Source organism: Magnolia sinica, chromosome 5 (assembly GCF_029962835.1).
Source record: "Magnolia sinica isolate HGM2019 chromosome 5, MsV1, whole genome shotgun sequence".
In the NCBI taxonomy this organism is placed as follows: domain Eukaryota; kingdom Viridiplantae; phylum Streptophyta; class Magnoliopsida; order Magnoliales; family Magnoliaceae; genus Magnolia; species Magnolia sinica.
This window is the reverse complement of record NC_080577.1, coordinates 654,151-679,764: the sequence shown is the minus strand read 5'-3', so window position 1 is coordinate 679,764 and position 25,614 is coordinate 654,151. Positions and strand designations below refer to the sequence as shown.

Genomic DNA, 25,614 nt, shown 5'->3' with positions numbered 1-25,614 from the left:
AAGTAATCATCAGTTATCGTAATTTCTGAGTTTTTCTCAAATTTCCGCATGGTGTTGAGTTTTTTTTTCCCCAACTTAATGGACTCTTGAGTGGAGTTGAGCTTTAAGGTTTTAAGCGACCATGATCACAATGTAAACCCAAAATAATAAGGAATGATGCAGTGATATCCAATACGAAGTTTACAAAAAAAATGAATTATATTTAAAGCATTCAAGATAAATCAGGTATGTGTTAGTCATTTCATATCAGATTAAATTATTGGGTGTCCTCCCATCAAGAATCATTGCTCTATGTCCTAAAATTATTATATGGGTTTCATGAGGCATTAAATAATTGAGCTGAGGTGCTACTTTCCATTTGTAGACATGTGGCAGCATCATAGCTGTCACTGCTCACCAGGTAAATGGGACCACATTTACATGGCCATTTAATGTCCACTAGCGGCAGTCATTGCCATGTGACCGGCCTTGTATTGTAACTCATACGTCCGCTGTAGAATAACAAGGCTCGTATTTGCCGAAATGTTAACACTTGCTTTCTTTTACGTCCAATATGAAAGCTAGTTAAGGTTTAGTTAATTAAAATCCTTTTTTTTTTTTTTCTTTTTTTTCCTCTGGAGCCCCCAGACACTTTTGTGCAGCTTATAGATGATACGTGAGAAAGCCAATCATCCAACCTTGGACTGTACACTTGTTCTACTGTTATTGGTAGACCATAATGCCAAAAACTACATTGATTGTATGATCCTAAGCATCCTATCGCTAGCGCAAAAATGCAAGGTCTTAATTGACTGGATAAACAAAATAGTTCCAATCATCATCTCAAAACATCTATTCAATAGGCCTGACCATGGGCTGCTTATAGTTTCGATGAAGCGATTCATCTTGATGATGCTAACTATCCAATCTATGGCTCATAGACATGTATCGTTCTAAAAAAATGGCCCACGTTGTAGATAATTAATTTGTAAGTGCATTGATGGCATGAATACATATATCTCATCTTTGTTTTTTGGGATGTGACAACAGGACATTGCAATGGCAGTAGGATCTGGGTTGAAAATGGCCAGAGATAGTAAATGGTTTCTTAAAAGAATGAGGAACGAACCTGGCCCACTTACTAACCGGGCTTCAATTTGAGGTTCAATCCAGTCCATTGAGATCATTAATGGGGCTGTTCTTGAGCTCAAGGGAGAGGTCAATAGAAAATTCTGCAAAATATAGGCCTGGCGTGACACATCTATCAATTGGGCCTCAAGATCAGGTCTATATTAAAAGCCTGAGAGCCTTTACTGAATTAGAGTGGCATTAGATACCGAATGCGGTGTCGATGAGGTCATAACTAGCACCAGCCTTAAACATTGGCAACCAGAGTTGGGCCATAGTACATCTATCCAATGACGTTGAAATCATATGCTTCCCAGGACAGTAGACAGTTCTCTTTCCTGATAAAAGAACACAATCATTTGGGGTGCGTTTGGTTGCACAAAATATCATGATATTTGGTGCAACCAAACGTGCTCTTCCTAAAGAGTAGGAAGTTGAAATGCAGGCAAATGTATGAGAAAAATGGGCACATGGGAAGAAGCAGAAGAGGGGAACAAAGACAGGGATGCGGCATAGGCCCGGTAGCATTGTCCCTATCTATTGATCTACTTGTTTTGTTTTGTTGTTTTTTTTCTTTTGGGATGTTTCTTTTATTTCTAAGGAACCATGGCTACGTTCATCACCACCTCTTTCTTTCTCTTTCTACGGAGATTGGCTTACTTAGGCTGAAGCCTGAGGGTGGGGACCATCACCTTATCATATGGCCTGTGTCGCTCGGTTGGCCCTTTGTCGCTGTTACAGCCAACATGACACACCCTTTATTTCTTTGGTTTTTTCACGATGAGATTCAGACTCTCGATGGCTTATGTTTCTGTGTCATTAGGTTAAGGCCCTTAAACTCGGATTGGGTTTGGGTTTAAAATTCTTGAGTCGAGGTTCAAGAGACCCAGGTTGGGTTAGGGTTGGTGTTGAGGCCTTGGGTAACCCGACTTAATCCCAACCCAACCTTATATGCACTACATGTGTGTGCGCGTTGTGGGAGTTTTGATTAGTACACATGATGTAAATGTAAAAGTATGGCTTAGATAGAAAATAGAGTTCATGCAAGTTTGACCTTCATGATCAATGGACCACCTTTATTTTTGGTTCATAGAATGTTGACATTGCGAACTATTTGATGAATGGCATGGATTTTTGACACCTGTGACGTCTAATGGAATTTCTCACATGCATGTGTTCCGCTTCAGCCCGACACAGATTCACAGGGGCTCTTAATTGAATATTCCTAGTACACCTCTCAACGGGCTGTGCTGGGCCCGGCTGCAATTCATGCTGCTCAATCCTCTAAGCTTGCCTAAGCCGGCCCATTAATCAAAATGGGCTACTTTTTCAGCTCAAGCCTGAGTCTGATCCAGCTTGGCTTGACCCATTGCCACCCCTACAATGTAGAGTTTGGGTTAGAACAAAAGTTAAAATGGGGTATTTCAGACCGGTCCATTGACAGCCCTAGCTTTAAATATCGGACATCTTCTTAATTATCATTCTTGTGCCATTAATAAAAAGGTTAATATGGGACCCATCGTTTATAAACGGTTTCCATCACCAAACGAGACTCTAGATTCTAATGCTATACACACACACACACACACACACACACACACACACACACACACTTCACCACTTCCAAAAATGGTGGCGACTCATACTACCAAAGCATTGGTACACGTGTACCACTATCTAGACCCCTTATTGTGGCGTACATTAGGGATGGAGGATAGCTTGAAAATCACGTTATCCGAACCATGTGATTGGTGGTTATCAAATGTATGGTTAAGAAAAGAGAAACAAGTAGTCCAAGTTCAGAAGATAAAATCAGATGGTTAAAATCAATGGATCAGTGTAATGTTTGGGCTATGATCAATCAAGAATGAGTCAAGGATACTGACGGTCTTGATTGTAGCATAAAACTACAATGTGTGTGGATGGTAGGGGTGGCAATGTCTAGGTTCCCAACAGCAACCCATTTATTAAATGGATAAGAATATTTTCCCAAACACGATCCACAAACCATCATCACCTTTATACTCACCACTAACCCGACCCATTTAATTGTAAATGGGTTGGGCTAAACTGACCCGTCAAACCAGCCATGACCCAACTGAGGTTTAAGAATGGAATGGGATACTAAGGCCATGCACAACCTAGATCAGACAATAGATTCATGCATACGTACAAAAATATTATCTATACTTTTCTTCTTTATCTTGTATCGGGTGTTGGGTCAGGTCAGGTCATCTGGCCCAACCCATTGACAACCCATGTGGGCGGGTTGGTTAGGTCGTCTCGGGTAAGTCTCAACCCATGCCCTCACCTGCCCAAATTAGCTTGTCCTGAGCCCACCTCAAAAATGGTTTGGGCCTACAGACCCATTGCCAACCCCCTATTTTTTAATGTTTGACAAGTGTAATTGCACGTTCCTGCTTTTTACCAATACTAGAAGACATGAAATTTGATTTTTTTTTTTTTTTGTGATTCCTTTGAACTGAGAGGTGATGGTACCACCAAATTAAAGTGGCCCTGGGCTGTGTCGTGTGTGCTCGATATCCAATCCCTCCCATGAATGGCCCAGATCTCGCACGCGCATGGTCTGCATGAGAAAATAAGTACGATTTAATAATGAGTCCAGATCCTCTGTTATCTGGGCATAGAGGAGAAAAATAATAATTTGTCAGAAGTGGGATTTGAACCCACGCCCTCTCTCGAAGACCAGAACTTGAGTCTGGCGCCTTAGACCACTCGGCCATCCTGACTTGCACGTTAATATAAATTAAAATTACTATTATATATAATTTTATGAATTTATGTTCTTTCTAAAACACCAAAATAAACAGATTATTGCATTTTAAAACTGAATTGTAGCTACTTAAATCTTGTTAGTTCAAGGATTACATTGGGTTCCCATACTTTTCAATTTCTCATGGGCCATTGCAATTTTCAAAAGGTAAGTTGAAGCTTAGATTTTTAGGTGATCTTATTATATTTTTCCAAATTGGGAAAGTTTGTCATTGTGAATTTTATTTTTTTATTTTAAAAAAAATGGATAAAAACACCTTAAGCTCTATTGAAATGTGCAAAATTACATCATATGTAAGAGGACGGGAACTTGCATTTAAGAATATATAGATAAAGCCAGGAAAATGGAAGGCCCACATTATTATATCAGATATGTCCAGCTACTAATCCAAACTATCACTATGTGGGCCCCACCTTTTATTAATGATACTTTTTGAAAATATCTTTAATATGATGACTATTATTGAATTAAAATTAATGTTTCATATCATTGATTTAAAATTGATGGCTCATATTTAATTATAATAGAAGACCAATTATTGAAATAAAATTTTCATAAGGTAGGTCCAACTTTGGCTTTGGAACCCTTTTGATTGGATAATTTTACCATCCAATTAGTGGACAGAAAAAATGAACAATTCATATTGATTATGATATGCTCCAATCACAAATTTGGATTGTCCATGAAGAGGGATTTACCTATGATTTCCATTTTGAGATGATGAGTCGAGAAAAAAGAAGATATCTTACAAAGGTAATTTATATCAATAATATATTATGTTGCATCATTTCATAAACTTTTTTTTTTCCTAATAATAACATTGAAACAATATGTAAAAAAAAAAAATACTAATAATAATGCCATCTATAAAGCATTTACATAAATAAAATAACATTTTTAAAACTAATTTTCAACATTTATTATTTTTTGCTTCAAAAAAAATAAATATATTTTTTCGTTTGAGAATGCCTGCCGAATAGGTGATTAGGATTTTCTAAAATTCCAATGGCTTCAATTGCACGAGAATTTATCATGTTATATATTCATTGAATAGATTACCTGTGGGGTGGGGACAAATAAGAAATACTCCTATTAACATTCCAACTGTAGAGGGGGTGCATTTCAACATTGAGGTAACAGGTTTGAGGCCAGGTCATGCGCGCGCGCGCACACACATACTTATGTGGTAGTATGCGGTCCAGATCATGGGAAATTACCATGAGGTTTGGTGGGTTGAGAGAATTTTTTTTTTTTTTTTTTTTTTTTTTTAAAAAAAACAGTCATATTCAAAACACATGTAGCCATAGAATTTAAAATCATGTACAATCATGCCTAAAATATCTAAAATCACTTGATGTGGCTCACCTGAATTTTTTAATGGCCCAAAATTGAGTGTGACCCTCATACAAGTGTGACACATGGAGGATGGGTTGGATGTCTAAACCACATATCAGTAGAATATAAACCATCAGGAAAGTTTCAATGGGTGTGCGTCCACTCTTAATTGTTGTCTACAGTGTGGCTCAACTGAGGCATGAAATGGGTTGATTTTTTGGTCCATATCCCACCATGGAAGATTGCATCTAGTTGATGGTGTGGATATACGACACACATTATATTGGGTCTCGAACTAGAGAAAGTGAGGGAGAGAGAGACTCCTGGTATCTCTTATATATTAGATGTGGCTGACAACCGTTCTTCATAAAATCTAGTTTGTAAAGACTGTAAAATACGCTTTGGTGCCATTCAAATGGGATTTTGATAGGATGCAGGTCCATTCATCAGGTAGTGGACGTTATGAACATGTCATAGACCTAAAACATGATTGCACTCATCAAGTGCGTGACACATGTATCTTTAATTTGAAAGGTTCATATTTCACACAGAAGTGTGATGTGCTCCATTAGTGGACTAATATTAGTTTTTCTAGTGGTATGGCCCACTTGAGCATTGTATATACATCAATTTTGTGTTGAACCTATAAAATGATCTGCAAAAATGAATGGACGGCGTGGATAAACCACATGCATTCACGGTGGGCCCAATTGAGTTTACTCAATACGATAAGAGCGTACTAACTCAGTGGGCAATCCGATTTCACACCCTGTGCCTTTCAATACTCAGGTGTTAAAGTACGTATGTGTGTGGGAATGTGGGACTGCACGTTGTCTAATCATTTATAATTTGCCTATCTTATCTCAACCGCACGTTACTAGATAGGTTTGCTAGAATAAATCCCCAGGCATTGCAATAGGGACTTTATCCTTTCTCTAAATGATCCAAACCATTTATATTATGGGCCACACCTTGGATGGGGAAACATAGATATCCTTGATTGGAATATTTCAACTGTTGGCAAATTAACCACCTATCAAATGGTTTTGAGTATTAGACCAATGAAATTCTCTCTCTATGATCCATCTAGTGGTTTCGGGGCATGATTTGATCAAGATTTGGATTGGGTGGAGGTTATTAAGCATTGGATGAGTACCACATGGTTGCATGGTCCTTCATAATGAGCAGTATCATGAATAGGCCACTACCAGGTGATAGTTGTGATTATCAAATGGGATAGCCCAAAATAAAAATATCCCACATTCTATATTCAACATCAGAAGAGTTTAATTGATACAAGAAACCTTGAGATACACAACGTATACCTCCAAATCTTTTCATAATGTGTTGAGAAGCATCCTATCATTACTTTTTGGGACAAAAAAAGGTAAATATGATTAGGTTGATAAACCATTCTTTATAATGACGTTTTACTTTACTAATTGATGTGAAATGACATTTCACCTAATCTCTCTTTTACATTCTCCTGCATCTTCCTGGACCACTGCTTAAAGTGAATGGCCTCCCATGTTGGCAATATATAAGTGAGTCATAAAAGGGGCGTTGCATGGCCCATGTTTCCAAGAGCCAAACGAATTATAAACAGAGGACTATCTGACAATGGTGATCAGGGCCACAATATTGAAAGCAGTTTGGATCTCTCCCTAACCATTTGACAGTCCCAGTCATCTGACAGTGCCAAGACCCACATGTGACTATGAAAAGTTCGTATCTTGCATGCATTTGCCGACTCAGCCCGAGTGAGCAGATGAGTAGCAATTGATGGTCTAGACTGTCTGAAAGCAGTACTCTGAATCTTGCTTTCATGTGTCAACACTGATTTGTCACACTTTGTATGTGTGCCACAATGGCCCAATCTTGGAAATTGGAATCACATAGCATTTGACAATCACCTGTAATTTAAAGACAAAATATCAATTTTATATTCTTTATCAAGAACATGGATAATTTTTTACAGTCAATAGTTGAATATGAATATATGATACAGTCATCTCATGATTGGGCTATGGAAATTAACTACCCGTGGCTTTCGGCCATATATGGAAAAGCGAGGCGTTTTTCTTATAATACTTACAAGGGAGGCTGATATTTGGCACATAGATTAAAATAAAGGGTGCTATATCTCCAAACCTGGAAAAAAACAAAAAAAAAAAGAAGAAGAAGAAGAAGAAGAAAGATCGCTTGTTTGTTGAATTAAGGCAGCTTGCCAATTTTCATTTCAACCATCCACTAATAAATGTCCACTAATAGACTAGTTAGATAATCAAATAAGTATCAGCTAATTGGTTAATGGTCCATCCTCAGTGAAGCTCACATTTGGACGGTTTGATATAGGCTAGTTGTAGCCCATGTGTACAATTCCTTAAGAGTTGGTGTATGGACCACAATATGCTGCTAGGGTACCGAAACTTTTCCCAAATAATGTTGCTTGGTGGGCAAGATGCCGAATTAGTCTTGTTCTCATTAGACCAAGGGACGTATCCTTGCTTGGGAAATGACCTCGACTTGAACCCTCTTGTCTATCCTCTGCCCTTAGGAGGTGGTTTGGCCAAGGAGGAAAAAATGGATGTGTATTTACTAGTGATTGCCTGGTGACCAACGTGGCAGGATTTGGGTCCAGCACTATGGCTCAGCGGTAAACATATTCTATTTTAAGACTTCGATCATGAGATTAAGTGCTTATGTGGCTTGGGTGTGTGTAAAAAAAATATAGTAAGATTTGGTTGTGCCACATGCTACATTCAGAGATGGGACTTTGGCTTTGCATTTGACTGAAGAACTTTCAAACATACTTTGTAAGAACTTTATCTTTGACTAACAACATGTTTTAACACTAAGATCGTGAGATTAAGTGCTCATGTGTCTTGGGTGTGCGTGTGATTGTGTGAGGTGTAGGTGTGTGTATAAAAAAAAAAAAGAAATAGTGGGATTTGATTGCACCACTTGCTTCTTTTTTTTAAGAAATGAGGCTCCCGTTTTGTACTTTACTGAACAACTTTCAAACATACTTTGCAGAAGCTCAATCTTTAACGAAAGCATGTTGAGAGGGTTACCATGCAATCTATTTCAAAGAAAATAGTCCATGGACATTGTTATGGAAAAATAAAAGAAGTGCAATTGATTGGGTAGCATCAGATTTAAATAATCTGACCAAGGAGAGAGGTGGGCTCCAACCAGTGACTGCCGACAGCCCACTGCTTTTCCGTGCAGCGACCAGGAATCAGGACACATTGGACCCGTTCAAGTGTCATAATTCAGGTGGGAACTTGTAAGCTCTAGGTGCACAGACCATAGTGAAAAACATGGCCCAACCACCGTGTACTTTGTGATGAGTGCCCTATACCCCGTGACAAACATATGGGATGATTCCACTGCTCAACTTTCCATCCTTTCTTCTTATCACTGAGTATGGGCGGGCCATACATTGTTCCAAGAATATTTCCACTACCCCCAACTGTACGTCTTTTTTTAAAAAATTAATTTTTTTTTTTTTTTTATATATTTAATTTTATTATTTTTTTTTAAAATACTTTTATCTCTTCTCATTTTCTTAGGCGTCTCAAAAGTGGGAAATGACATAGTGGGTCCTGATTTTATTTTATTTTTTCAAGTCCATGTTTGACATCAGCTGTTATCTCACTTCTAGATTTCTGCATAATACAACAAGTCTCATGTTTGGAAGCCATGGATTCCAAAATATTTTTTAGGCCATGTTTGAACACCATTGATTCCATGCTAAAGAGCGTGCGTGCACACACACACCCTCACATATATATATATATATATATTGCTCGCATGAGATAAATCAACTGCGTCATTGCAAATGGAAAATGTGAAATATGCATAGGATCGTGTGCATTCATCAGGAAGGAACACTGACTGTGAGAAAATTAGTCTTACCTACTCACCAGGTTGCCGAAATATTTATATCAAATCTACATTTTTAGGCCGGCCAAGCCTAGGCTCAACCCAAATCCAACACAGATTGATCTGAGTTAGGTTAGGGCCCAAGCCAGCACGCCCATTTCCCTCCTCTAGTTAGTGAACATAACAACTGATCATCTATAAGCACTGGCAATTACAAAAAACTGTATGCGATTTGGGCCCGTGATGCATTAAATGCATCAATTTAGAAAGTGTGAATTTTGTATTCATATTTGGGTGTTCCTTCAGTACAACTTATCTTTGTAATTAGAGTTATTACAATAAAAGAGTGTCAGTGAACACTCTCTCTCTTTAATACCAATTTCTCATAAAATATCTCCTTTCCTTGTTTAACACGCCAAAAATCTCTCCGCTGATTCCATACTCCACCTAGCTAGCCAAGGTGTAGCATGATGTTTGTGAGAAATTTACTGTGCCAAAAAATGAAGTAGATCCAAAACTCAAGTGGGCCGCACCATAGAAAATAGTAGTATTGAACACCCACCGTTGAAACATTTGAAGGGCTACAGAAGTTTTTTTTATATCAGGCTAATACCTTCATCTTTTCAAATCATCCCAATGCGATTGACCTTATGAGCAGTTTGGATGGTACATCAAGGTAGACCGTTGGGAATGTTTAAACGTTAAGTATTTCTGGCCCCAAAATTTCCTGTTGTGTGGCTACTTGAGTTTTCGAACTATTTTATTTTTGGTCTCAGACTCTCAGGTCCCAACATGAGGCATAGAAACGGATGAACAGCATGGATTCTTACAAACATAGGGAACTTCTTGCAGTAGGGTGTCGGAGGCAATCCACGTCCTTGTTGAACATATCCAAGGGCTAAAAACAGAGTGTACGACTCAATGCGGTGCAGGCGTTTGAAAGTGATTAGTCATGGATGAGCAAATACTCGTATTTTCTTTAAGTGGTAGATTCAGAAACAGGAAGAGTGACAAAAGTATCCGTTATTTTGTCCACTAAAGCCATGTCAGCAACTGTTATACGAAGCTTTCTTGAGAGAGAGAGAGAGAGAGAGAGAGAGAGGGAGAGAGAGAGCTTCTGATGAATGACTTGAAAAGGTGGCATCCACGTGCCTTGCACCTTTTAAGAGGGGATGTTTGTTGGCCCTCACATGCACCTTTCCAGCGGTGATATCTGACCTTTCATAACGTGGGCCTCGCTGTCAAAACGTTCTGTTGAAGGAGTCGGCGGGGCCACGTATGCACGTTGAATATTGATCATTGGCAGAATCTTTTGAACTAATCTGGTGTTTTCATATAGGAGTGTCCATCGTTATGAATGGACCGGCCTCATTCTTGTGCTAGATATCTTGCATGGTGGAATCCACTTTATGCACAGCTGATATCTTGTACACGTGTGCGGCAAGTAAACGTACGCATGCATGAGTATAGAAACCTAATTTATCCATATTTACTCAAAATTTTATTCTATTTTATTGAAAAACTCTCATGATACTTAATAAGTAGTATCTGGGCCCTAGCCAATTCCCACCATTATTTTTGACATGACTTGTGACCGAACTGTTGAAAGGCTTAGATTTTTTATGCATCTCTCGAGGCTTCGTGTCTTTGATCCCCTTGGATCACATCAACCCACTAATCATGGGCCCGATTGTCCTTTTTTTCTTAGACTCACGGAAGTTTCAACACAAGGTCATGGCTTTGAGCATCCATCGGGGTGAAAACTAGTGGTGCGAGTGTATGGTTGCATGTGGGATGTGAGTGGGTGTCTATAAAAAAAAAAATTGCCCCATTTTCTTTTAATTCTTAGTTTTTTAGGGACAACTCAGTCATTATTGTGGTCACTTATATCAGACTTCATTTCTTGAGATGTTCAATGATATTAGAACAATGTGAAATTGATTTCGCTTGAAAGCAATTAAGTTAGCTTTTTAATGAGCTTAAGATTATATAATTCTAATTCTCTTTGATTAAATTGTGATCATTTTTTTGATGATGTGTATGAAAATAACTGGATTACACATTAGGCTAGAGTAGGATCGGATCTTATTGTTTGAAGCCATTAAGCATTTGGATTTTATAAATAAAGTGAAACCTTGTATGAAAGAGGGAGAGGTTTCTACGTCGTTCTGATATTATTCAAGTACGGTTGAGGAAAAAGGGTCATTCATCTATGTTTCTTTTATTTATTTTGGATACATGGTTTTCACCGCTGAAGTACTCGCAGAAAGTAGGTTTCACTGCTTAATTTTCCTCGTGTGGAATGTGTTCTCATCTCCATTGTTGTGTTCTTGAATGACTGCCCTTTCAAGCCATTTGATATAGTATTCTCAGCAATGGGTCAGGTTAGGCATTGAAGGGACATTTGGATATTAAGTTACTTTACATTGTTTTTTTTATCTTTACTAACACACTCATACACTATGTATGCACGCTACATTAGAATTTCACTACAATGGGTACTCAAGCCTCTGCCTTGTGTTGAAACTCTTGTAAGTCTACCACCAAGGCATAAGTAAGAACCCAACTTTAGATAAGTTACTTATAAGTAGCTTATCTGGGCTCCTATTTATTCAACAAATAAATATATTTTATAAATATAAATAATACATTTATTATAAACAATATACTTGTCTATCAAAAAGTATAAAAGCATGTTTTGTTTCCAATATCACATGTAATTATCCCTTAAATCTATTTGGTTCCCTTCACATCCATCATCCATCAAGTGGGGCCAACCTTTGATGTGAATCATTCGTTGTGTGGGCCCTACCTTTGATGTGAGTTGTCCATCATGCGGGGCCCACCTTGGGTGTGGATCATTCATCATTAGAGGCCAGCCTTTAATGTGCACAATTTTTTATGTAGGGCACACCTTTGATGTTGGTCATCTATCATGTGGAGCCCACTATCAACATTATTGCCCATCATGTGGACTATCCATCATGTGAGCCCCACCTTTGGTGTGGGATGTCCATCATGTGGGGCCCACCTTGGATATGGGCCACTCATCATTAGGTCCGACCATTGATGTGGATTGTCCATCATGTGGGCCCCACCTTCAACATCGGTTGCCCATCACATGGGCTCAGCCTAGATGTGGGCCATTCATCATTAGGGCTGACCTTTGATGTGGACTGCCCATCATGTGGGGCTATCTCAATATGGGCCATCCATCTAGGGGCCAACTTCAATGCCCATTGCCTTTCATGCAGAGCCCTATTTTTATGTTGTCAGTCCATTGTGTAGCCTCCACCTTTGAAATGGGTCATCCATTGTACTAGCTTTCTTTTTCTTTTTTGTTAGCTTGTTAGTACACTCACGGTGATCAATTCACACTTCACTGTTAGCCACCCCCTCTAAGGAATCAATACCAAGACCTCATTGTTGAAACGAGGTATCTTTCACTCAATCTACCACTTGAGCTATGGTTATGGGCATTCATATGATGGACACGGACAACCTTTGGATGTGGGTTGTTTATCATTAGTGGCCAACTTTTAATGTGGATCATTTATTATGTGGGCCCATATTTATCTGGGGTTATCCATCATATGGGGCCCATCTTCAATGTGGACAATTCATCGTATGGGGAGTGCTTTAATATGGATAGCAAGAGAGAGCCTCCTTTATTATGGACCATGAGAAAAGAAGTTGAAAAGTTTTTTATTTATTATTATTATTATTATTATTATTTATTATTTATTTTAATACTTATCGAGATAAATAGTTTTTAGTGTGTAAGTTACTTTTATAACAATACTTATCAAAGTAACTTAAGCGGAAGAATTAACTTATTTGGTGGCATCAGATCAGGCGTTGATTGACGAACATTACTTGCTTCTCATAGTGCTTAGGCTACACTTATCAGGCCGGGTTCGGCTGAAAGACAAAACCTAAAGTAGTATAAGGTGGTACAGTCCATTGCGAATGTAAACATGAATAGTGCAGGAAAGATCCACTGCTACCTTATCAAAGCTAGACCAGATTCCGGTGAATCTAGTGTGAGGCATCACAGCAATGGGCAATGGTGTGAACACATGATAGACGTACTGGCACTAAAGAACAACCAATGGTGATTATTTATTTGAAGTTGTGAATGGAGGGAGGAAGCTTTCACTGAAATGATATGAAAAGATGGGCATCCATGTGCCTTGCTACTTTTCACGGGGGGAGAGTTAGGCTGCTTTGTTATTATTATTATTATTATTATTTTTAAAATCATGCTTAGTGATTCTATCTACCATTTCTAGTGGTTATAATGCATCCTAATGTCTTTTTGACCAACAACTATCGCGCGTACACATAAATGGCCCCTCCTGTCAATGGTGGGCCACTTGAAATGGCAAGCTTAGCTTTTTTTCTTTTCAACTTTCTCATGCCGCCCAACTATTCTAGGCTTTCTAGCATGGGAAGGTTTCCCATAGTTGCCTCCTTTTCTTGCCCTAAGCTACTTTAGTGTTACATTTGTCTACCTCACCTTTGATATTCATATAATTGTTATGATGATTAGTGAATAATTTAAGAGATATGATCAGTGCCTGTTCACGTGTGTATGGCATATCTGATCCGTGCAAAATGTGGACCACACCACGACTAGATATTAAAGTCATGCTGATCATCTCATCGAGTGGGGAATAACATCAAAACAAATTGACGGTCGATGGTATGCGTCAGTGTATTGGTGTGGCCCACCCAATGATTGTCTCATCCTGATTTGCATAGTGATGCCAACTTTTGCACAGATGTGAGATGTACACAAGGGGCACGCGTGCTAGCTAGCAGCTGGAAATAAATGATTTTATGTGAACATTTCTCAAGGGAAAATGATACACAGCCGACTATGAACTAGCTAGCGTGATAGAATACTAAACCAATTAATGGACAAGTAAAGTCTAAAATCACTTTTCCAAAAAAATAATAATGATGATGATGATTTAAAGATTCCACTTACCCCTCTAGATTGGTCTACTACCCTATTACACTTGTTCATGGCCAATCGTATCATTTCCCCACAACATGAGCCTAGTAACCATTTCCTTTCCAAGAAATGCTGAGGTGATGAACTTGAGGAGGGATTTAATAAGTGATCTGGTGTCATACATGCCAAAGTTGCATGCGTGAGTGAGATAAGTTCATTCATCAGTGGGGTACTAACCCAAAAATCATTTTGCTCCACTTATCCGGTGGGTCATGTGTCGAGGGTCAAATATTGCATATTAGACCCCGGTTATTACCTGAATTTATGAACATGATATTGTTTAACGGTCAATTTTAATCGTGTTTGTGTTGCAAGGTGAATTAGGAACCTGGACTGAAAAAAGATACTAAAAGCATGGATTTAACGCTCAGAAATCACCGAGGCAAGAGACGGACCCCTGGGGACCGAGATTGAAGAATTTACATGCCAGAGATCCGAGAAAATCAAGCAATTCACGCTAAAGAGGCCTGAAAATCATCAAGAATGTAAGATCACAGGGTTCCCACCATCTGTTCGGGTCAAAAATTTATATCTGACTTGAGGACCATAAATTAATCGTACACGTCGAATTTCAACCATTGGATCCTTATACAAGTAGCCCAACGGACAGATCAGCCCACAATTCACCGATTTGGGGCCCATCTGATACTTGAATATGCTTCAATTTTGATCTCAACCCCTTAAATGGGGTGTTAAAATAGATGGACGAAGCGGATTTCTCACGAACATCACAACGGACCCCACATGTTCATTGCATGTGCACAATGTGAACGTGCACCGGCCATACACCAGTACACTCAAGGTTGGTCAGCGCACGCTGATCGACCAGTTTCCTCAAAATTCCAAATTCAAATAGCGGACCCACCGCGAACCATCGTTCTTTTGCTAGTGGGCCCCACCTATCAGTCCATTGGATTGTCTGGATCGTTCATTCACTCCGGGGGGGGGGGATGACCCTTGCTATGGTGGCCTTTTGGCCCCATGTGCCCATACACATGTGGATCGTCAGAAAATGCAGGATGGACGACAAATTGATTTGATGCAATGGGCCGCACCAAAACTCGACCAAAACCACTCCTTTCCGACTGAAATTTTGCCAGGAATCCAATGAACGGGGTGAATTTCACTAAAAACATCACCGTAGGGCCCACTAAACACATCAGCGCAACCTGCATAAGGTTTACGCACGTCCGTGAAATCCAGCCGCTGTGGGCCATTCTGTGATCCTGATTGAGTTCGGTTTGTCAATCCGAACTGTCTGTAAGCTCTAGAGGGTAGCCACGATCACTACCATGGAGTCAGAACGTGTAGTTCAGTACTCTTTGTCCTGCGAGATCCATCTAAACGCAAGTCATCTGCGTTTTTGCTGCGCCCAAGGGCTCTTGTTGCGTATGTTTTTACGCAAACTTCCAGCCGACTTACACACAGCCAACCGACCCTCCTTATGCTTATAAAAGAGAGAAGGGAGAGAGAGAAAAGGGCATCTCTAGGCAGCCGTGGAGGCAGATCCTGGGATGGTGGAAGCCAAGTAGAGAGAGAGAGAGTCGTAGTCGGCTTCTTCCTTCTTCTTCCTTCTTCCTCCTTCCTTTTTCCTTCTTAGTTAGGTTTATTTCTTTCTTTTAAGAGTTTAGCATGATTATGTCAGGCTAAACTTCTTAGCTAGGGCTAAGAGGTGAAGCTTGTAGCGTCATGGGGTGTTTTCTACGGCTTTGATTCATGTTTATGAACTCTCTTTGATTATAGTTTGATTATATGGAATGTTTTTAGTCTTTAATGATTTATTGTGACTTAAATTACAATAGATCTGCGATGGCTCTGAGCATGTTCTGATCATTATAAGGACTATAAACGTGGGAGCCCTGTTGTTCACCATTGTCTCATGGGCATGGTTGGGTGATGGAACCTTTCCTAACATTCATAACTCCCTTAAATTAGATGTGGATAGGTCAAACTCTATTGTTTGCTTTGTCTCATGGGCATGGTCTTGTAATGGAATCAAGTCTAATTCTCATACCTCTCATCTCTTGAAAACTGGATCAAATGAAGTTCAGATTTGATTTTTAACATTATATCCTCCAACTGGATGAAGATGAGACTCTAAGTCTAGTTGTGTTCTTGAATCAAGCGTAGATCTCCCTGATCTCCACAAGTTGATTATTGGCACCCTAGTTTCTCACCTTTAAATTTATTAGTTTTTAATTAATCTATTCACCATTACTCTTTTAATTTTCCTGATTTATATTACATTTTCTTCTAGTTCTAGTTCTGGTTACTCTCAGAATATGTACAAGGTTCAGTCCTTGTGGATTCGACCTCGGTCTTACCAAGATTATTACTACATTACAACCCTATACTTGGGATGTGAACACCATGTGTACATTAAATTTAGATTGTTGCTCATCTCTCCCACTCTATCCATCCATTTGTTTAATAAAAATGTTGCCCACTTGGTGAGTGGTCTGTCCTGATTGTTTCAGTCACGGCACGTGCCATTGAATTGAATAGGTGTGTAAACACTGAAAATCAACGCCCACACTGATTTGTATGTTATGTTTTTGGTGGTGGGGTGATTAGGCTGATTTGTGAATGTTAGAGTCGCCACTAGCCAATTAATCTCAAAATCCCGTAGTCGGCTAGAACCCGCAGAATATGTAAGGTTGGAGAAATCCAAAGACTCTCCTAGCTTAGATTGATTCCTGGTCCGTGATCCGGGATTCCGGGTAAGGGACCTCGGTTACAAAGAGGGAAGGTGTTAAGCACCCTCTTTGCCCACACAAATGTACGGTCTCTGCTTAGTGTGGTACGAAAATCTCAAGGAATGAATGATGCGGTCGAGGTAGGACTAGGCACACGTGAATTTCTGATGCGACAAGATCCGACATTTCGGCAAGCCACAAAACATACGTTCAACAACGTGTCTAAAAGGTGGATGTGATGATGCTTATACAAAAAGGTAAAGAAAAGTGGACTAGATCATTAGGAATTTCTGATGTGACAGGATCCGAGGTATGGTAAGTCACAGAGCATACGTTCACTAGAAATTTAGAGAAGCAGGGGGGTTGAGAAGGGAATAGATGTCATGATGAATGCTTGTATATAAAATGAATGGATCTTTGGCTTGATTTTGAGTAGGCTAAGACATGGACTGAGCCATGATCAATCCGGGCTAGACTTGGGGATTAGGATGGTTGGGAAGGTAGGGAGTAGGCTAAGGGGATAGCTGAAAAATCTAGACTTGAAGGCTTGAGAGCTCTTTATCACCCTCGCTCTCTTCCTCCCTCCCTACCTCCCTCTCTCTCTCTCTCAGCTTTAGAAATGAGAAGTTGTTGTTGTTGTTAAAATGAGAGGAGGAGAGGGCTATTTATAGCCTTCTCCAATGGTCCTTTGGTAAATGGTAGGTAGGTAAGGGTTAAAAGGATGACATGGCAGCTTGTGAGTGGTTGAGGAGAGAGAAGTGCCACGTGGCGCATTCCCATTGGCTCTTAGGGTTGGTAAAATGGTAAATAGTAAAGCCTAGAGGGGTAAATTCATAGGAAAATTGACTTTCGAGCTAAGCGACAGCTATTGCTCGGAGGACACACGCATTCGGCGAGTGGCAGTGTGGCTGGCTTCGCGCACATTTTTTTGAGAGGAAGCAGTAATTTGACTACCGCCTGTGGTAGTCAAACTACCGCTCGGGTACAGTTTCTCTCAAAATTTAGTCGGTGGGTCCTTTTTTGGGTCCTGAGAGCGAAACAAAGTCCGTTTTGGATATTTGGCTTAAAAATGACTTAAAATTGGCTCGATTGTTACCCGAAAATAGCCCGAGAAATGGGTTCATTGTGGGTGAAGGTTTGGGTATGCTTTGGCTTGAATGATGGCTCGTGATGGCTTATGTTTGATTAGGGTTTGGATCAGGGTCTTGGCTAGGGTTAGGGTTTAGGCTGTGGTTAGGCTAGGGTTAGGGTTAAGGCTGGGATTAGGGTTTGGTTTAGATTAGGGTTTGGTTCGGATCAGGGTTTGGTTTATGATATGATCATGGTTCCCGGATTGTCTTAGCTTTTTCAAGATGTTAGCTTGGGTGGGGTGTCTACTGATGCCCCTCTTTGGCCAAAGTTGCGAGCAATCGAAGGCCAAAGCGAGTGGACACCCCACCCTTCTAGTCAGAAAAGATAGTAATTCGAATCTGTTGCTTGTCATTGTATCATTATCAGTCGACTGTTTGGAAAAGAGATGACTTGCACATATCATGAGGGTTGAGAAAAATGTTGTGATTGTCCCTGCGCGTTGGCGCTGCATTACGGGTCACCAACCACAACTGTAACACGTCAGATTGTTAATAACATTGGAGGGTAAGTCTGAAAAGTAGGGCCTCTGCGCGTTGGTGCGGCTTTACGAGAATTCTCGTACTGTCTGGTCTATCGTTCATTTGATATGTAATCACCTTAGGTGTATTCGATCCATTTGATTATCAAAGTGGTTAGCTGCCCTGCGCGTTGGTGTGGCCTTACAGGGAACTCACTACGCCGACTTAGACTCGATCAAATTTTATGAACATCCCGGACTAGGTATGTGCAGGTAATCCTTTGCCATGCAGTCTGCTGATTCTGATACTTTGGTTATAATGGATTGTTATCCTTTCGAGTTTGATTATTCTTTCTAGAGATAGATCCAATCATTTTTACTAGCATCCGTATGACTATCCAGATATAGAAATCAGGCTAATCGTACATGTATCATGTACGGATTCAATCATCCTTTGGGGAAACTGAGAGATCGGATCTTATTTAGATATTTGTACTGATCGCAACTGGAGAATATGGAAGATTCCTCAGTGTACTGCATGCTACATGCGTTTTCTGAAAAAAATTTGTTTGAAAATTATCCTATATGGAGCTAAACTCCTTAGGGATTTTATTTGAAAATACTTTTAGATTTTTTTAAAAATATCCGTTTGATCTTGTGGGTGGGCGTCGTTGTTCGGTTTTTATTTGCACAAGTAAACAGTTGCGTTGCCTCCACTGATGAGCTGGCGGGGTTAACGGTTGAAATATTTTTGGATTTTTCAAAGATCCATCCAATCTCGCGGGAGGGTGTCGTCGTCCGGTTTTTATTATACAATGATCTGGATTGAATAGCCAGATGGCCTCCACTAATGAATTAATGGGGCAATTAGGGAACATGGGCCTAATTTGGACATGTGGGCCTAGGACCATGGGCCTTGATATCGGGTTTGTGTAGTGGGCCTTGCTTTGGATATGTGGGCCGAGGAAATGGGCTTGAAAACATGGGCTTTGAACCATAGGCTTTTGAACAATGGGCTTGGTGGGCTTTTAACATATGGGCCTTTTGAACTTGTGGGCCTTGTGGGTTTTGAAATGTGGGCCTCTGGGGCTTTGAACTTGTGGGCCTTGTGAACTTTGAAATGTGGGCCTCTTGGGCTTTGAACTTATGGGCCTTGTGGGCTTGGAGATGTGGGCCTCCGGGGGCTTTGAAATGTGGGCCTTGTGGGCTTTGAACTTGTGGGCCTTGTGGGCTTTGAGTTGTAGGCCTTTGGGGCTTTAAAATGTGGGCCTCGTGGGCTTTGAGACGTGGGCCTTTGGGGCTTTGAAATGTGGGCCTCGTAAGTTTTGAAATGTGGGCCTCTGGGGCTTTAAAATATGTGCCTCGTGGGTTTTGAAATGTGGGCATCTGGGGCTTTGAACTTGTGGGCCTTGTGAGTTTTGAAATGTGGGCCTTTGGGGCTTTGAACTTGTGGGCCTTGTGGGCTTTGAACTTGTGAGCCTTGTGGATCCCCGACTTTGTTAGTTGTTTGTCCTGTATATGCATGTATGTTTTTATTTTTGTTCTTGTAAAGGAAGGAAGACAATATACTTGTAAAAAAGATGTTTTAAAAGAATTTTTGTGCCAAATTTGTCAATGTTTGCTTGCATTTGAGCTTGTACTTGGATGGTGGAATTAGAATATTAGGCTCAGCCCACGTCGAATCCGGTATTTTGAGTTGTTTACTATGGATCCCAATTCCCTGAGAGTAGCACATACTAGGACATGTCCCTTGGATTTGGGTAGAGTCTGACAGAATTCTGATCCGGGACTTATCTTTTCCTTGTGCTTCTTCACTTTGCTTGTTACCTTGGCTTCTCCTGTTCCTACCCTTTTTTTTTCTAACCATTTTTGCTCGTAGCACCTTTTCAGGTTTTCACCACGACCGGCTTCCTCATCATTTTTGCCCATGGCATCTTTTCAGATTTTCACCATATTCTGAGTTTTTGCTCTTGCCTACCCCTTGGAAGCTGTGCTCTTTTTACCCTTGGTGCCTGTTTAGGTTTTCACCAAGTTCGCTATATGTCCGTTGTTTTTACTCGAGGCGCCCTTTCGGGTTTTCACCTCGCCCGTTTTGCTTAGGCACGTTACTTTTTTTTCTCCTTTTCTTGTACAGAGGCAGGAGGTTAGACTCCATTCTTTGCCTGCTGACTGGTGAGCTGCCTGACTTTGTCTTCAATGACGATCGTGAAGCTGTTGACATTGGGTTAAACTATCTTGAGGGGAAATGAGTTGGTGACTTGTGTTCTCACTCATTGGGTTCGACTCTTCTTTTCTTTTCTTTTTTCTTCTTTTTTTGGACTGCGCGCTTTATTCGTCCATTTTTTTAAAAAACTTTTTTTGAACCCTTAATTTTTATTTTTTTTGAAACACTTATTGGAAGGAAGGAATGATGATGGAATGTATCTCAGGATGCTAACCTCTTGTCGTTTGACTTTAGCTTTATGATTGTGGTTGTTGGCATAGTCAGGTAGGATTACCCATGATAAATATTCATGTTGTCGGCGTTGATGGGCTCTAGAAGATCTTTGTCCCTAATGATGTTGAGACGAAAGGTACCTCCAAAAGAACCTCGCGAATGATCAGCGGACCGTCTCAGGATAGCCTGGAGTTGCCCCCTGGATCTAGTAGGCGCAATGATAAGATGTGCATGATTACTATGTTGCTAACCTTTCTTTCAGACTTGCTTGTCGTTGGTCTTAGCGATCGTCGTATGTTTTATGTTGCGAGATGTAGTTGGTTGTATCGAGCTTACTACCAATCATTTTCCTTGACTTCTTTTTCATTCGTACCGATGATGTAAGATGTTGTTGCCGCCCGCTTTTGTCTGACACGAAAATATACTCATGACCTTTGGATGCCTTTAGCTTCATTCTTTCGATGATGTCTACACCCCATAATGAAGAAGGGCTAGAGTGTTAATAAGTTATAAAGACTCGAAGCATGCACATGGATCCGTTATGCAAGCTTTGAATATTTGAAGCATTTCCTGACATGCTGCAATAGCTTATCTCCATCGTTCATCACAAGTTCTTCTTGGACATTGCATGTTCCTTTACGCGCAAGTTGTGGACTCCATTGTAGACTTCATACATGATCTTGACAACTTTGCTTGATGGGTTTGACTTCAGGCTTCATAACAGATGATGTATGATTGGTTCTTCATTTGATCTGAGTAAGGCTCCATAGAAGAACCTAAAGTTAGATAGCCCCGGGGCTCAGGAATTCTGTCATTGTTTGCTTGTATTCAGGAGGCGAGGATCTCTTGATGCGTACTGTTCTAGAGAGCTCAAGGGATCCAAGTTCACATCTTCAAATTCATCCGTGATGACATTGACCTTTGTTTCGAGCTTCTGAGGGAATCCTCTAGCTTGAGAGTTGGATCATCATTTTCCCTATCCTGGGCTTCGTTCAAACCCATGACTTTGAAGTATAACTCTAGATTGAAATCATATGAGTCGACTTTAAACTCGGGTTTTGTAACAGACGCATTTGGCATATTATTACTTGTGAGTTTTGAAAGATTTTCTATTGTTTTTGTGTTTTAAGAAATTTCTGTTGTTTTTGGATTTTGACAAGTATCTGAATTTTTTAGCATTTTGAAAATATCTAATGTTTTTGGCTTTTTGATTTTTTTGATTTTTTTTTGGATTTTGACAAGTATATGATTTTTTTTTTATGTTTCGGAAATATCCTGTGTTTTTGGCTTTTTAAGAATTTTTTGATTTTTTTTATTTTTTATTTAGAAAGACGGCAATGTGAATCATGGATTGCCTGATTCGACTTAAAGAGCCAAACATTATTTTCTTTTATTGTGCCGTCTTGGGGATTGCGAACTCACTATTGCCCTGTACTCCCTCCCCTTAGGAGGAAGGGCTAGACGGATCAGTAGGTGGGCCCTCATTGTCGTGCCCAAATGTCGTGATGAGTTTGGGATTGGACTCTGAGTTGGTGTTGGATGTCACTTTTCTCAGCTCATCCCCGATGCATTGTGAGTCTTTGGATCTTCCTGCTCAGGTGGGACCCAGACTAGGCTCCAGTCAATCAGGGAAAATTCTTGCCCCTTGCCCAAGTCATTTTTAAACAGCCCAGTTGGGCTCATTTTGCTCATTTGATCCTTCACGGTGGATCTTGGCCTGCCAACGGAATAGATGATCCCCTCTTTGAAGGATCTGATTGATGCGTGGATGAAGGGATCATCCTCCTCTTGCAGAGTTTGCTCTCCTCCGATGCATTTGTGCTTTGCTATCTCACCCATAGGAGGTAGATATTCCAATCCTGTCACGCCTGCATTTTCTTGATATTCGAGCTGATAATAAAAATGTTGGTGCTCGACTGAAGTGAAGACATAGTTTGATCCGATGGGATATGCAAGCGGCATGCAATTCACAGTCTCAAACTCGAGACTATAGTTTGGGATATCCTCATCAGAGCATTGTATGTCTATGATCAGGATATCTAGCTCTTGACGGTCGGCTGATTTTATCAGAAAGGTTTGTTCGGGATCATCCAGAATGGCCAGCGCCTTGTCCCTGAATATGTACTTGGCCTTTTAGTGTAGAGTTGAAGAGAGAGCCTTGACTCTATGGATCCAAGACCGATTAGGGAGGAGATGAAATGAAGCTATGATGTCAAAGACCTGAAAAGTGATGCCTAATGCTTTAAAGCTAATCAAGATCTCGACGTTAATCTCTTCCTCGACCTTTCTCCTAGAAGCGGGAACCACTCGTCCTAGACTCTTCTCTTGAACGATTGAAGACTGAGTGGAGCTAGGTAAATCCTTTTAAGTACCAGAATGTCCTTCTTATAAAGTTACACATGATTGAAGTTGGGCCCTGATTTTACTAGGGCATGTGGTATGTTGATCGGAGAAGGAGCATTTTCTTGGATCACGAGGGTTGGAGTAGGGGCTAGATAGACAGGTGGTGCCCCTTGCGAGGCAAAGGATGTATAGACTAGATTGATTAGTAGTGGCTCTTGTAGACTTGGGGGCATAGAGATTGGACTGGATGGAGATGCCCCTTACATAATTAAGAGTGAAGAGATTGGATTGGCAAGGTGTGCCCCGTGCAGACTTGGGGGCATGAAGACTGGACTGGCTGGAGATGCCTGTTGCATATTTGAGAGTGAATAGATTGGACTGGCAGGATGTGCCCCTTGTAGACTTGGGGGTATTGTTATTGGGATGGCAGGAGATGCCCGTTGCATATTTGAAAGCGAATAGATTGGACTAACAGGATGTGCCCCTTGTAGACTTGGGGGTATTGTTATTGGGCTGGCAGTGATTGAATGGATGCATTGGACTGGATTGACCAGGGGTGGCTCTCCTTGACTGATATTGTTAATAAGGGTTCCTGATGAACTAGGGCATACTTGATACGGTGGTAGGGGATTCTGGAGGGTATAATTGGTGGTGGTAACAGTAGGAGAGGTAACCACAATCGTTTGGTTATCAATCAGATCTTGGACCACATGTTTCAGGGTGAAACAATGGTCTGTTGTATAGCCTCGGGATTAGTGGTATGTACAGTACTCATTCTTATTATAATGTGGTGGCAGAGGATTTGAGGGGAGCCTATGCAGTAGCGGTGTAAATATTTGCCTTTGGACTAGCGTGACTAGTATCTCACTGTAAGTTTGGGCTATTAGTGTAAACTTCCTAGGTTCCCGGGCCATAATAATCTGTTGACCATGATTGGGGTATTGAGGAATCTCCCTTTGCTGTTGTTGTTGTCATTGTCCCTCTTGAGGTGCGAATTGAACACCTTGGGTAGAGGCGACAAGATTGTCTCATTCTATTGGATGGACGTCAGGAACACTTCTGTTATCATTCTCTTATCTACTAAGTCTTCCTTCCACTATCCGTTGTACTGGGGAGGCCTGATGAGGCCACCAGGGGGAGATTGTCCCACCCCTTATTCCGGCTTCGACTTGTTTCCCGGCGTAAATGAGTTGGCTAAAGTTGGCATATGGATACGAGATGAGGTATCCAAAGATACTCGGGTTTGCTGAGCGGATGATCATGTAGATTTGCTCCTCGTCATCAATGAATGTTTTCATTCTAGTGGCCATGGCCCGCCACCGTCAAACATAAGTTGATAATGACTCATCATTCCTCTGCCTTAAGGCAGCAAGATCCGTCCTTTTGAGTGCTACAGTAAGATTGTACACAAAACGATCAATGAAAGCTTGGGAAAGTTGTTCCCAAGTTTTAATTTGCTGGTAGTTTAATGATGTGTACCAATCTAACGCATCGCCTTTCAAGGATTTTTGAAACAAATGGATCAATGCTCCGTCATTACCTGCCATAGTATTAAGCTCTCCACAAAATGCTCTAAAATGGTCCATAGAACACCCCGTACCCTTGAAGTCTTGAGGTACCATTGCATCAGGGAAGGGACAAAGATCCCTGAACTTGGTAGATGGGAGATCCATCCCCTGCTGCTTCCGTAGCTTCCTTTGCATATCTTGTAATTGCTCTCAGAGCTCTTCAATTTCGGAGGGACCGGTCGAGAGGGGTTTTGCCCCTTGAAATTGATTGGATATCTTATTAGGAGGAAGATGTGTGGGAGGGTTACTCCCGTTTGTATGTTGGGCTGATTCTGCATGAAGAGGGAGAACATGATTTACTGGATGAATGAGGGAGAAAGTAAGACGAGTTTGTTGGATTAAGCTGTTTTACACACTGGGTTGTGTTGCCTGCATGTTTGGTATGACGCCCGGTACTAGACGAAGTAATAGCTCCTGCAATGTTTTGAGATTTTGGGCCATCTCATTTATCGCTACAGTAGCTGGCAAATCTGTTGGAGTTGCTGGAGGTGTCGGCGCCGATGCCGGTACCGGTGTTGATGCTGATGCTTTAGGAGCTGGCAGAGCTGACGGCTCTTCTTCATGGGTAGTCATAGCTGCATGGGATTGAATGGTCGTGGCTAGGATTGATGCCTAGACAAGTGTAAGCCAAAGATGTTTTTTTTTTAATTTTTGTGAATACAATGATGAATGTCCCTTGAGATTGGAATACCACACGTTTTTGAGTCGAGTCTCAGCTAGTATACTCTAGCATATCCCCAGCAGAGTCGCCATTCTGTAGACACTGAAAATCGGCGCCCACGCTGATTTGTATGTTATGTTTGTGGTGGTGGGGGTGATTAGGCTGATTTGTGAATGT

General features: G+C 40.7%; 1 non-coding gene across 1 annotated transcript; it reads right to left on the bottom strand.

The window, feature by feature from the left end:
- Positions 1 to 3,773: 3,773 nt before the first annotated feature.
- Positions 3,774 to 3,857, bottom strand: TRNAL-CAA (transfer RNA leucine (anticodon CAA)). The gene has a single exon. It is a non-coding gene; the product is annotated as a tRNA-Leu (tRNA).
- Positions 3,858 to 25,614: the final 21,757 nt, after the last annotated feature.